Genomic DNA, 11,691 nt, shown 5'->3' with positions numbered 1-11,691 from the left:
AAAATATATATGGAGTTGAAGTTGCCATGTATCAAAGCACGAATATTAAAACATCTCCTTGGACAGTGGTCCCCAAGAATGATGACACACCAAGCAACTGTTGAGGCAACGTACGAGGGGCAATACCATGCAACAAAGTGACATTCAGGGTCAAAACATCAATTCAAATGTTTCCTGGCAAAACGATGTTGCTCTAAAAGTTGCTCTGTGTCACTGCATTAAGAGATCCAAATAAGATCCACAATCTTTCTGTCAATCTCAGAACCAGAGACCAAATCAGTTTGGGAAGGTATATTTGCTCAACTTATTCAAATAGTGACACACCTTTAAGTAAATCTGGTGCAGGACAAAGATAAATCCAGTAGAAATAAAATAGAAGTTGGCACACAGGAATGCTCCATGGAATAGCCTATATCTTGGTGGAGCATATTTCTGAATTTTACTAAAAGGTATGTCTATTTGCATAATATTTAGCATGACCAAGGACTGGGTTGAATATGTAGTAGCTTTAGTTCTAAAAAAAATAAATAAATACCAGAAATGACCACAAGATGGCAGCACAACCCATAGAAAGATAGGACTCTGTGTCCGGGTCCCCAAACTTGGCATGGAGAGCTCACCACAGGGGACAAAAATAATCCTATTGGACATTAATTATTTGGAACTGTAATGATTAATCAAATAGATTTCTATGTTTTATGTAATGGCAACACATTAATATGCATTTTATCGAACCATTTTATTCAAAACAACATATTTAGACTATTAAATTGATTCAAAATGCATCAAATAGAGAATATCAGTCTATTACTTGCTTTGTAACACTTTGCTCTGGGCCAATATTTTTTGTGGAGGGCCAAATTTGGTTGTGCAGCGATGATGTAAAATAGAGTCTAAATAAAGGCAAAATAGAGTGGCCTCTAAAAGTGTCAAAAAGGCTTTCCTTATAGGTAAATTGTGCCTAATATCACACCTTGTGGGGCTGGGAATTTCTGATTGTTTATTAAGGTGAGGTGTATACAGTACACATTTTTAATAGTGTGTGTGTGTGTGTTACCTGTGGCTTAGGATATCAGCATGCACAGCCCATATGTTTGTTCAAAAAATGTAATTGTTCTTCCAGACTCAAAGATCAGTTTAAATCTTCTCCATCCCAGGGGTTGAATTAGAAACCCGTTCACGCCTCACACCCCAAAACCAAACGTCTCATTTCTTACCATTCTCCTGAAGCGATTCACGCCTGCCTCTCGTCGCCCTAATGTGAGCAGCGTCTTATACAGTCAAACAATTACAACAGTGCATTATCCAACTCGCTGACTGTAATTCAATTAACTTCCTCCCCCCCGGCTTCATCCACCCGGATAATACACACATTAATTAACAACAGAATCCAATATCGGCTGTTCCGCGCCTCCACTTATTTTCATTTCCCATAAAAAGGTCACAGCAGCCACTTCCAGCTGAAGACGATTGGTGTAAGTGTGTAGTAATGGATTACATTTGTTTATCACAGTGCCTGACAGTCAGTGAACAGCCAGTTACACTGTACAAGCCTGTAGGAGAATAGGGGAAGTGCTGACACAGTGTGATACACAACAGTCAGCTCACTAAACCCTAAGGTATGGCAAAGCCCCTGCAGATTCTACAAACACTTCTTGGAAGCAGAGCTGGAGGCAGTTGATCATTGGTTGAAGTTAAACTTCCAAAGAGCCAAAGAACAACCATTTTTCTGGCCAAGTAATGTTAGACTGAAGCCCAGTGAAAATGAGAAGATGCTTCTAACTGGAAAAAAAAATGCATTCAAGCCATACTAAGTTATCTAGGTTAGCTAGTTAGCCTAGCTCAGTGGTTCTCAACGTGGGGTCCGGGGACCACCAGGAGTCCTTGAGGGGGTTCCAAGGGGTCCCCAGCAACTTGATGAATTGTGAAACTTCACGATTATTTAACTGACAAGAAATTAACACAATTAGAGAATGCAGAAGAATGACTATTTTGGCCATAGTTTCACTGTTATCTCTCTACTTACAATACAGATAGTCATGGAGTTCTGGACAAATTCTCAGATTTGGGTCTGAGAGAAAAAATCTCATCAAATCGGGGTCCGCGGCCCTAATGTGGACTGAATTCGGGGTCCTTGATATGAAAAAGGTTGAGAATCACTGGCCTAGTTGACCTTCCAAGTTCAAACTAGTCACACAGCTAGTTAGCTAACCTGCTGAACTTCCAAAATTATAACGACGAAAAAAAAGTAGTAATTTCCATTTCCATTTTTATTTATATTTTGTCAAGGGTTTCTTCTTTGCCACTCAAGTTTGCCAATTAGTTAACTTGCACTGGTTCTTTGGGTCCGCCCATTGAGATTTCTCAACCAATGAGATTCTGCCGTCAGTGCTGTTCAGTGCAGGAAATGTTTGTGCAACTAAAACCATCATTTGCCACCAAAACTTTGAAACCTGCTATATCAGGTCAATTTCATGTAGAGCAATTACTGACTTTAATTAATGACTGACAAGATATTATAATTTTGGCAATGTGATAAATAATTAATTAGTTTTAGTTTAGTTTTTGCTTGATCTTTGCTTTCCAACATACTGCTAAAAACTACAACATCTAATCTGGACTAAAGTAGGCTAAATAATGACAAGTGCAACACCTTGCTGTACCCAAGTGACGCCCATTACAGCAGTGATGACACACAGAAAGAAACAGACAGATACTCTCTCTCTCTCACACACATACACACACACACACACACACACACTACCACAACCACACTCATGCCCTACAATGAAACCGAAGAGCAGAGAGCAGAGCAGAACAATGGCTGGGGTGGGGGGGAATGGGGTCAGGGAGCTCTCGTTCATCCCTATTCAACGCGCCAACCTAATTACAAGAGGAGAGGGAAACAGTAATTAGCAGCGAGTCTCACCTCGTTAATCACAAAAGGCTCCTTCACTCTATTTATATCTGATTAATGGCTTGCTTAAGCACGGCGAGATATTTATGTTTCTGTTAATTGTGTGCAGCTTGCATTCGCTCCACTCGCTCCGGCTTGCTTTGCACCCCCCCAAACTGACACACACACGCATACACACACACACACACACACACACACCTCCACCATACCTGCCAGTCCCTATTGTTTTGTTCAAACAGTCAAAGCTGTTAACGGAGCGTAATTTGTCCCCTATCTGATTTGTTTCTTAGTCATGATTGGCCTATTAACCTAGATCCTTAGTTCTGTCTGTTTTACAGGCAAGTACATGTGGATTCCCTCTGTAGTAAACAAACACTATTTAACACATGACATTTTACTGCAACTAAGACTCATGTTTAACTTGAGCAACATGCATTTTTGAGTTGATCTTTAGGCATTTTGAAAGAATCTCATAAGTCCAAGGGCCCAGTTGATCCTCCAATTGAAGTAAAAAAAAAAAAAGAAAAAACACCAAAATTGGAGTTGCTGGAGTGTTGTTTTTTTACAGTACCAGAAGTGCATGTTTTAGCATGACTTTCCACATTCATCCAATAGATAGATAGATAGATAGATAGATAGATAGATGGATAGATAGATAGATAGATAGATAGATAGATAGATAGATAGATAGATAGATAGATAGATAGATAGATAGATAGATAGATAGATAGATTATTATTGTCCTCCAAGGAAGAAAATCGTTTCCACAGCCAATGCACATCACATATAAACATCAGCAACTTTATCCCAGCTGGCACATATCTCATAGGAAAGAGCTTCTTTACCCACTTATTCAGGGTCAAGGGGGGGCTGGAGCCTATCCTACCCAGCATGCTTTGCACAGAAGGCAGGGAGACAACCTGAACAGGTCGCCAGTCGATCACAGGACAAACATGTTGAAAAATCCACCTGACTTTGCACTATGGGAGGGAACCGGGGCATGTAAAGGAAACCCACGCAAACTCCACACAGAAAGGGTCGAGGCTGCGGGATTCGAACCCGCGTCCCTCTTGCTGTGATGCGACAGTATATACAAACCACCGAGCCACCATCCCCTTAAACCCCCAACCTCTGACTGCATTGCTGTGCAGGAGGGAGTGAAGGCAGATGAACAGATGAAGGGGCTGGGTAGATTTGAAGGCAGGAACAGATGAATCCATGTTGCTGTCTCCCAGGCCCCTGGTATGGAACAATCCTGTCTGGTGCTTGAGAGGTCCTGTCTGTCTCTCTGCTCGCCTGTCTGTCTCGCTGTCTTCCCTGTACGCCTCGACGTGACAGGTGTAAAAAAGCTCAGAGAAGAGACACACACATGGAAAACATCGAGAAACATCTGTTAATAGATGGGGCCTCTGATGGGAGGATTGTGGGGTTTTTTTTCTTTCTCTATCTCTCTCTCTCTCTCTCTCTAGCTATCTTATCCAGCATTCCAGCACAGCTTTGCCAAAGCTCAGTCGTTCGTTGTGATGGGAATGGAGGCATAATGGGAGAGGATCAAAGAGCTAAACGAGGGGCTAAAGATACTGAAGCAGATTAGCGGCGCTTCCCACAATGCCGACAGCTGCTCATAACCACGCCGGGGCTAAAGATATTGTTTCAGATTAGCGGCAGCGCTACAATGCCCAGGCAGCTGCCGTCTGCCGCCCATAATACAATAGGAGAGGGAGGATCAGCGCGCGCACTGAAAAACATGTGTTATCATCACAAAGGGATTGTCAGCTTCAAACGCCTTACATCCCTCTGCCATCCCTCAGGATCAAACAGGCTGTTGGCTGGCAGTTATCACACAGCTCTCTCTCTCTCTCTCTCTCTCTCTCCTATAGCCTCACATCTTTATTCTCCACTCTTCTCTTCACTCTTTTGTCCCTCGCTCTTCTTCTTCTCCGGTTCACTTTCTCTCTCTCTCCCTTTCTCTCACTCAGCAGGCCCTAATCTCAATCACTGTTATCCTCCCCGCGCCATTGTCGTTCATAATGTGGCCCTGACGCCGCTGATGGACAAATAATGAAGACAATCCCTTTTGTCTGGAGTTTCTCTCTCTCTCTCTCTCTCTCTCTTTCTGTTTCTCTCTCCCATCAACAACATGGGATCGTATTGTGTGGCTCTTGACGTCCCTCAAAGCAACACATTGTTCGCCCCGAATTCTCCGACAACCTCCGAGCCATACTCGAGCGTTTGTAAGAGGCTGAAATGTCTGAAACGGATACGAGACGCATTGTTCCGCCGTTGTAAAGGCTGAACCCTCCGACTCAAGCGACAGTTAGTCCTGAACAGGCTGCAGCTTGAATGCGTTCGCTGATATGAATGCATCATATTATGGAGGCAACAATTACGAGAATTAGGCGGGAATTGGCTCGGCAGAAATCACGGTAATCACATTCCTTCACACAGGAGATCTTCCTGTTTCAGACTCATCTCCCCCACATACACACACACACACACACACACACACACACACACACACACACACACACACACACGCACACACACACACGCTTTCTAATTGTTTTTGCCTTTCCTCTTTCAGGACTGATTTCCCCAGCCACACATGGACACACACGCTAGCATGTACACAGATGCAGAAACACACACACACACACAAATACGCACACATGTACAGTACATGCCTGCGTACACACACACACACACACTCTATCACATGTCACACACACAGACATGGTGGTGTGTGAAAAATAGGATTGTGGGAATTGGGGAGGAGGAGAGGATGGGAGGAGAAACAATGTGTGGTCAAGTTTAAGGTGAACTTTCTATTCTAATACAATGAGTTTAATAGTAATCTCCAATTTCTCCAAACTGGATGATGCTCAAAACAACAAATCCCATCAGGAGATGGACCGACAGCATCTTCAGCTGCACAATATGGGAGACCTGAGGGACGGAAAATGATTATTTATTATCTGATATTACAATTTATCTTTACCTAATACAGCAGTTACTGTTGTATGCATGCCATTTATCTGTGGGTTTGTCTTGTTTTCAGCACCATTCTTACTTCGGCAACACTTACAAGCTTTCAACTGGAGACAGAGAAGCCTTTATTGCAGCCAGATTTGTCTCTGACACTGATGTTGTGGTAAATGAATTCCCATGCGTGGCCATACACACACACACACACACACACACACACACACACACACACACATACAGAGTACACGCGTGAGACAGGTATCTACCATTATTGCTGTTATTAGGGGAAATGTTGTTGAATTTCAGTTGCTAAATACATCAGTCTGGTGCAATTTGAGAGACTATATCACCTAAAAAGATTCTCTGAGGAAAAGTAGAACATTGGAAAGATGAAGGTTGTTGTTTCAACTGGAATCTGTAGAAAATATCATTGCGAATACAAAAATGGATCAGTTGAATTGACTCATATTTGTTTTAGACTGCAATTTCAAGGTTTCATTATTTTCCAACGTTCATGTTTCGCTTCTTGTTGAATTCCAGTCTATCATCCACAGTCCCAGCTATCCATCATGGCCTGGAAAAAGAAATTCAGCATGGAGGTAGTAAATACACCTGGATGGCTTTGATCCAAAGTGAAATCTAATTTTCTTTATATGATCCATTTTATTTGAAAAAAGTGACTCCAACTCTTACACAAAATGAATAAGAGCACAAAATTAAAAAACGATCATGGTCCTTTTTAAAGAATAGTAGGTATTTAAGTCCATGGTTGACTTTCACACACATTTACAGACTGGAACGTCTATATTTTTTGAAATATTGAACGATGAACTTCAGGTAGTTTCCCTAATAAAATGCATACTTTGCATTTGGAAATAGAAGAATGAAGTCTACACTGATGAAGTGAATCCAGGTAAAAGCCATTGACTGCCCTTATTGATTTCCCTTATTAAATCTTTATCAAATACAAAGGAGGAGATGCAGATAAAGAGAAGCAGATGAATTACAGAATGATTTTTAAGCTTTGAGAAAACTGAGATGTGTGGATTGTGCAAAAGGGGCTGCAACTCTAATATTTTGCACATTCAGTGTAAGTGAGCAGTCAGTGAAGTAGATAAAGAAACCTGCACACTGGATTGAAGCTCCTTTTGTCATTTAGTCAACAATAATTCAACCAAAACATCATCATCCTCATCAGGAAACATGACAGTTTTGGTTGAAACATTGCTCATGAAACCACCAAGGGAGCATCAATTCAGTGCACACAGGTATCTTGCTTCTATTTAATTTATTTCTTTGCCAAACCACATAATGCCTCTGTTGTTCAAGACATATATGATGCTGAAAATAAAGGTTAAATAAAGGTTAATGTCTCATCTATGTAGATCAATCATTTACCTGAAACAAAAGAGCAATGAAGAGAGAGTAAATGCCATTATGAATCAATGAACAAGGGTCCGTTGAGTTGTTTCACTGCCTGGATTTCTCAGTTTTTCCAGTAGATGCCAGCAGTGAACCATTTAAAACGCTGACAGGTTTCCCCCCTCTAATTCGAGGGTGCTCTGCATCTAAATGCTTTGGAGTTGGAGATGGTACAGATGGCTGGCCTAAACGCAACACTTATCCAGACATTTCACTGTTCGCAGAATGATATCAAAGTCAACTCAAAATGGAGGCTGTGCCATCAACTTGAAACAAATTCTAACACTTCCAACAAAATTGTATTGTGAGTAAAGTCGCCACGGATTTGGTCAGCATTCAGCACAGATGTCCCCCTGTGTGTGTTTGCGTTAAATAAAAACTAGTACTCACATCCTCTTAAAATTCAGCGGTGGATTTTCAGGGATAAATGCTCACAATTATAATGTTTTAATCCAGATTGGATTCAGACACTTTTATTTATTTCAGAGCGTGAGAGTTAAAAAATCATGCTTCAAAAAACACAGCGCCGCAACGACAACAAATGCCCTAAATATGAATATGTGAAATGTGGAATAATAACTGAAATAGCAACATCCTATTCGGTTTAGGCTTTTAACAGCCGTAGAAATGCTCCATTCTTTTTCATTTTGTTATCCGAATTCTGTACGTAATTATAATACAATTCCAGTTCCAGATGCGCATTAAAATACCTTTTCCTCTCTTTTCATATTTTCATTTTTCTGCCCTTTTTTCCTCAATCCAAGTCCATTGAATTTTCCACGTTCGCCTACAAATCTGCTGTCAAACGTCAGACTGGGGTTCAGCATGTTGCATTAAAGGATAGAAATGTAGAATATTACAAATTTAATTCACAATATTTTCTCTCCCTCGCATCCAAAATGTGTGTGTGTGTGTGGAGTGATGATGAGTGTGACACGGAGAGAGGATACATCTTTGTAAATGTGATATTATATTGGTTGAGCCGGCCTTTTGAGTAACCAAGGATACCTTTATTTTTACCCTCTTAGAGCTCCAACGCTCTCTCTCTCTCTCTCTCTCTCTGGGTGTCTTTCTCTGTTCTGTGAGTGTTTTGTCTCTCTTTTTTTATTTTACTCTGATCCATTAGTTTCCATTAGTTTTTCTTTGCACATAAAATTTTGTGATTAAATAGCCGTGAAAACACACTCATTACCTGCTGCTGCTTGCTCCGCTCCTATTTTTTTTCCGACAAAACATGTTTTCAGTGATCTGCGCTTGTTTGAGAAGCAATACCTTCTCTGAATGTGTGTGTTTGTGTGTGAGGTCATCTGTGTGGGTGTGTGTGTGTGTGTGTGTGTGAGCGTGCTTGTGTGTGTTTCTCTGTGTGTGTGTGTGTGTGTGTGTGTGTGTGTGACCGCTGTTCCAGGTCCAACAATAGGTTATCTGTGCCTATTTCTGGAGGGCGGGGCCCCGGAGACCTGGCCTCCCCGCGTGATTGGCTGGCTCCGAGCTGGGAGAAGTTTACTTTGGAGGGTGCAGTTTGCTGGATTTTCGCTTCCAATTAAATGTGGAATGCGGCACTCTCGAAGGCCATTTGAAGTGTGTTGTGTTTGCGCGCACGTGTGTGTGTGTGTGCGTATGTGTGTGTGTGTGTGTGTGTGTTTGTTTGTCTCGGTACCCTCCTCTTTCATTTCCAAACACAGAGGTCTTTTTGTGGAGACCAGACAGCCTCCTGAGCGTGGAAGACGAGACCCGAGACCCGCTCCGATCCCATATTGACTCCGGCTCCGTTTGCCGGTGTGACCTTAAGGGGAAAACGACGAGTCTACACACACACACAACAGTGGATTATATCTCGTAATGTCATAATCTTCTCATCTGGAGAAGAATAGCACACACTCTCTCTCTCTCTCTCTCTCTCTCTCTCTCTCTCTCTCTGTGTGTGTGTCCTGTTTGATGCCAGTCATAAAAGACTTCTCCCTCCTTGTTTACTGTTTGTCAGAGGTGTTTTTTTGTCCGGGTGCGATCAATGCCAGCCTTTCCGTTTTTTTTTCCCAAGCGCACACAGGAGAAGATGTGGCCCGCTTTCAAAGGGCCCGTTCAGACAGAAAGACTATTGTCGAGCGGAAAAGATTTCACCCCTCGCCGAACGACGAGTTTTTCCAAGAAAGCCACGCAAACGCATAAAAAACCCCCCCCAAAAAACAAAAACACACACACACACACACACACAAAAACACAAATATTAGCACCCGGACTCAAATGCGAAAAGGGAGGGGTGGAGAGGAAGAAGAAAAAAGAGAATTTAAACTTAACGAACATGCATTAGTGGCATGAGAACGCTTTCATCAGACTCCTTTTCAAACGTGTTTTCACATCCCCTCAGATGCAACATCACAGCACCAGCGAATCCGACAGAGAGGAGAGAAAGTCTTTATTTAGACTCAAATGGGTCTCATCTGAAATAATGAATATGTCCTTGAGAAAAACAAAGAGCCCCACAAAACGGGCTACTCCGCTACAGAGGCAACGGAGATGGCAGATAATTGTTTTCAAGTCTGGCACCGCTCTGTAAATGAGTTTGTTCTGTTCTGCGGGCGGCTAACTGTGTCTTTCCTGTCTTTTATTTCTCTCTCCTTTCACACGCACACACACTCCCTCTGATTTCCCTCTCCCCGCCTTTGTTTTCTTGTTATCTGGCCTCCGTCTTTACCCTCTCCTTGGCTCCCTCAACACCCTCTCTTTCCCTTTCTTTCTCTTCTCTCTCTTCTCTCTCTCGGTTTCACGTCTTCTCCTGCGCGGCTTTTTTACATCTTTGCTTTACTCGTTGTTTCCTGTCTTTTTTGTTTTGTCCGCGCTGCTCATTGAGCATTAACAACAGAGAAAATTTCCATTTTGCTGTACATTGTTCACGGCAAATAGTTTACCTTGACTTCCGTAGCCTCGTCCTGATGTATTCTCCTCCTAACTGTTATTAGTGTTGCACAACAATTGAAGGTTCCTCGACAAAAGACTGCTGAACTGCGGACGTTCGAGTTTCCTTCAAATCGAAGCAGCTATGGAAGTTGTTCAGTGCTTTTTTTTTTTGCTTCATCATCATGATAAGCGAGAAGCTGCCTATGGGCGATAATAAGATGTTGTACGGTCCCAAAATGGCCGCCTCGCCATCGTCTTAGCAGATACAGCAGGGACCCAAGGAACGCTGTTGGAGCAGCATGAAGCAAGTCGATCGGGTTTTTATGCACAGCCAATCAGTTAAGTAGTTAACAAGGAAGTCACTGATAGTAAATAACAGTATGTTCATGGTTGACTGTCTAAAATACACATGGGTAAAGTTCGTGATGAAGTTCGAGATCAGAGATGAAGAACAGGAGGAGGAAGGTTTTCGAGGAAGTAGGCTAGTTTTCTTCTGAGATTCATTACAGCAACATTTCCACGATGCAGAAACCTCTTCAACCTCTTCACCATCTTTTCACTCTGATACCATGTCAGTTACAGTTCTCCATATGGAAAAAAAATAAATAAATCTGATGATGTTGGTAGTATTTTTTGTTGTTGTTGTTGTTGTCGTTTTTACTTCTTTTAATGTTTCATCTTTAAAATACTTGCAGTCCAGTAATAGCTGTAAAAAATAAAATGCATCCAGTCCACAATGGCATGGTGAAGTCTTCTTATCACTCTCCATTAAAAATAATTGGCCAGCTCTGTTCCAGCTTGCTCTATGCATTTAGAAAATATGTTTGCTTGTAGACATGAGAAAACCATATTCTCTCTTCGGATTTCTTCCTTGCAAGCAAATACTGCTTTGCTTCCTTCCTTGTTTCCTACTCACCTTCCTTCCTTTCCTATTACAGTTACAGCTGATCCAGATAACAGTGGAATGAGCTTAAATTGTTAGATCAACATTACAAACATTGGGTGATTCAAAGCCATACTGAAGTAAGAGCTTTTACTTCAAGACAGGAGCATATGAGAAAGTGCTTCCTTCCTTCCTTCCTTCCTTCCTTTCCTTCCTTCCTTCCTTCCTTCTTTTCCTGCCAGGCTTCTCTCCCTCATACTGTGCTTTTCCGCTTCCCTAGCTTCTTTGCTTCCTTCCTTCTTTTCCTTCTTTTCCTTCCAGCCTTCTCCCCCTCATTCTGTGCTTCTCTTATTTCCTTCCTTCCTTTCTACCTTCCCTCTTTTCGCTTTTCTGCTTTTTTCCCCTTTCTTCCCTCCTTCCATGCACCCTTCCTTCCTTGTTTCCTGCCAGCCTTCTCTCTGTGCTCTGTGTTCTGTGCTTTTGCTTTCTTCTTCTTTCCTTTCTTGCTTCCTTCCATCCATCCTTGCGTCCTTCCTTCCATCCTCATTCTCTAGGGTTTTCTATCCCAGGGTTCCACTCTGTGGAGTCC

Source organism: Centroberyx affinis, unplaced genomic scaffold (assembly GCF_046629955.1).
Source record: "Centroberyx affinis isolate AG114_WGS23_722 - 3 ecotype Tasmania unplaced genomic scaffold, CSIRO-AGI_Caff_v1 ptg008327l_1, whole genome shotgun sequence".
NCBI lineage: Eukaryota > Metazoa > Chordata > Actinopteri > Beryciformes > Berycidae > Centroberyx > Centroberyx affinis.
Note: the sequence above shows the minus strand (reverse complement) of the source record.